At 33.3% G+C, this 3,326-nt stretch overlaps 1 long non-coding RNA gene across 1 annotated transcript; it reads right to left on the bottom strand.

The window, feature by feature from the left end:
* Nucleotides 1–667: 667 nt before the first annotated feature.
* Nucleotides 668–3,326, bottom strand: LOC143224318 (uncharacterized). Its single transcript, XR_013013330.1, has 3 exons — nt 3,179–3,326; nt 1,209–1,454; nt 668–744 (listed from the first exon to the last, which is right to left on the bottom strand). It is a non-coding gene; the product is annotated as an uncharacterized LOC143224318 (long non-coding RNA).

Raw genomic sequence — 3,326 nt, 5'->3', positions numbered from 1 at the left:
CAAACAGCTTCTGGGAAGCAAAACAAGGTTATTGATAGACCAGTTATCTTTACAAACTGACTACAATTCTCCTGGAATATGTGTATGTGAACATTACCTTCCAAAATAATAAGTATTATCTTATTAACAGCACAAAACACTAGAAAGAACTTTATTTCGTTCTATCTTGTTTTCTTTGATGTGTGTTTGTGTTTCGGGATTGTGTTAAGTTTGTTATGTAATCATCGTCTTCACCTTACCAGTGAACACTATGGTCATAATTCTCTTGTGGGTGTTATTGTGGATACCGATAGTGTTCTAAATATGAGACTATCTGAATTTATTAACTTTTACTTAGAGCACCATGCCATCCTTTCTTTTGTTCTTTTGTCAACCAACAGTGTTGCTATACGAATGTTTTCATCTGAGAGAAATGTAACATATAAACCACTATGGTTCTCCTATTGGCAGATGTTTATCATGAACTTTGTTCTGTTACAAACTCACACACAAAAGTTCCCGACTACCCTTTAAGGACAATGAACAACAGTATACTGTACTCAGACGGATGTGTTCATCATGCCTTAAGCGTATGTTAAGCCTAGGTTAAAAATCATAAAACAGTTTTCATTTCAAAACATTTATTTACTAGTGTAAATTTACAAAAGAAATGCATAGTACAGTAATTGAATTCACAACTTGATTATCTTGTTTGATGCGACGAACATGTAAACGGCTCTTTTCGTTGGCCACTTTCCTTACATCCTGGAAAGTAAAGAGTCTGTCAGTACAAAGTTGTTCGAATGAGTTATAACAGAACAAGAAACGACAGTCAATTTTATTATCACATGTCACTTCATTTAAGTATCGTTTTAATTCTTAGATCTCTAGATTAACAATCACACTTATTAAACAATTCTAAGTTCCCCCTTGTCAGTATTTATCTACATTAATAATAACAGTGATTAACCTGAACTTATGTTATATCAAACCTACAGATACAAATGTTACTTACAAACTATTCTAGTGGTGACGGTTTATTAAAATATAAATATCGTGAAATAAAAATAAAAAAGGCTTTGGTATTTTAACACATTGCTTTCACAACGTCAGTTTTGTTATTTATATCAAATAAATTCGTACAATATTTCAATATCATACATCCTCCTGTTGTAAGACAAAGTAGATATAACCCTTATAATTATTAATTAAATATTTAATGAACTAACCATTTAGTGGTAATAACCACCGTAATGAGGGTAAACGGGATAAGCCCAAGGACAGTAGACACCGTGAATTCCGTGTCCATACCCACCGCCAGGATAACCTCCATACCCACCGCCAAGATAATTTCCATACCCACCGCCAAGATAACTTCCATATCCACCGCCAAGAACACCTCTATAACCTAAAAGTCCTCCATAATACCCAGCCAAGCTTGTAGCAACAAGGGATAAGACAACACAGATGACAAGCTGAAAGAATATAATTCGTATTTAGAAACACAAGTGACTTTAACATTTGTTTGTTTGTGGTTAAGCACAAAGCAACATAAACAGTTACCTATTCTCTTCACACCACGAGTATCAAAATCAATTTGCAAGAGTTTTAAGTCCACAAACGGTCCAATATGCCACTAGGGAATTGATTTAATGTTACTAATGTAGGCTGTAGTTTCACAGATAAGATGTTGAATTGATGTTTAACGACTTATAAACTATTTAGTGCAACATTTTATTTACGTATCGTGTTTCCTTTCGTATGAAATGAGGCTAATAATCTTCACACCAGGTTAGGATGGTGTTCAGTTTAAAGTGAATTACTTACTGTTGTTATTTTAATATCAGATATTCATGAAAAACTTCCAAGGTTTTTATGATACTAACCATCCCTAATATTGAACTGGAGAGAAAACAGCTAAAGTACTATATCTACTGCTGTTGGACTACTATCATCAAATATTAAAATTTGACTGTCACACTCATTACACATCCACTAATTTAAAGTACTAAATGTGATTTTATACTAGCGAGACACACGCCTGGTTTCTCTCATTCGTAATCTCTCCCCGCTAACCACTTCGTCACATTTGTTTTATATGAAGTATTATTAACAAATGAACCGTAGGTTACATTCTTGTATCTACGTATTATACTCTCTATGAATATTTGATTTTCTTTTCACTCGTGCACTCCTAAACTTTAAAAATTCAAACAAATGACTGAGTGTGGCTTGTGGTCATGAACATGACTAGAGTGTGGCTTGTGGTCATGAACATGGGAAAAAAAGATTGAATGTTCTTTCAGGCAGTGCGTCAGAGTTGTCAGTACACTGGACTGTGGATCCTTGATACATGATTCACGACCTGTTACCACTAAAAATAATATATATATTTATAAACACTTTCTCAAATTAAGGTTGAGGATGTTTATAAAGATAGCCATGAAACCCGCCATTTTATTTCAACATTCCCACGCTAGTACAGCGGTATGTCTCCGGATTTACAACGCTAAAATCAGGGATTCGATTCCCTCGGTGGGCTGAGCAGATAGCCCTATGTGGCTTTGCTCCAAGAAAACACACACACTCATTTCAACAGATCACGTGTTTACGGTGGCAGGTGTTAAACACTTCCCTCTAGTTTATCAAGTCCAATTAGGTAGTGCAGAAAGCTTTTAATATTAAGATAACTTCAACATAATAAATTTTAAACAATTTTATGGTTCACATGGTAAAGAAAATATTAAATGTTATGACTTCCGTATTTTAAACCAAATTGGTCCTTATTTGTGTTGGTTTTCCAAACCACAACGGTAAATTGAGGGGCTATAAAATGTGTTCAGAACAAAATATCATATTGTGTTACTTTGTTCTTACCAAAAGATAAAACACGATTTTTCTTCACTAACATTTTAATTGAGTGAAATATTTAGATTTGACGTGGAATGCTGTTGTTGCTTAATTTTACTTTAGAGAATTGTTTTAATCCAATATTTATTTATAGATGAAAAGTCATATCAACACAAGTTATTTTGTGTAATCCGTATTAAGCCTAATTATACTTTCGTTTCAAAGAGAGTTAATTGAATGAATCTAAATCCTAAAATAAAATAATAGTCTGTTACACTTAGTTAATGAATTGAATAAGTACATATATTTTAGTATATCTAGATAACTACTGTTATTAACATATACTTACAGTGAACTTCATCTTTTTAGCACTAACCAAACAAACTCTCTCGTTTTCTCAAACAACTCGATAATACCTGCTTGGGTACAACAAACCTCCTTTTATACTATTCGCCGAGAACGTTCACAGGAAGTTCTTAAACATATTTTTTGAGAGA

Source organism: Tachypleus tridentatus, chromosome 8 (genome assembly GCF_004210375.1).
Source record: "Tachypleus tridentatus isolate NWPU-2018 chromosome 8, ASM421037v1, whole genome shotgun sequence".
Taxonomy (NCBI): domain Eukaryota; kingdom Metazoa; phylum Arthropoda; class Merostomata; order Xiphosura; family Limulidae; genus Tachypleus; species Tachypleus tridentatus.
Note: the sequence above shows the minus strand (reverse complement) of the source record. Positions and strands in the feature narration are given on the sequence as shown.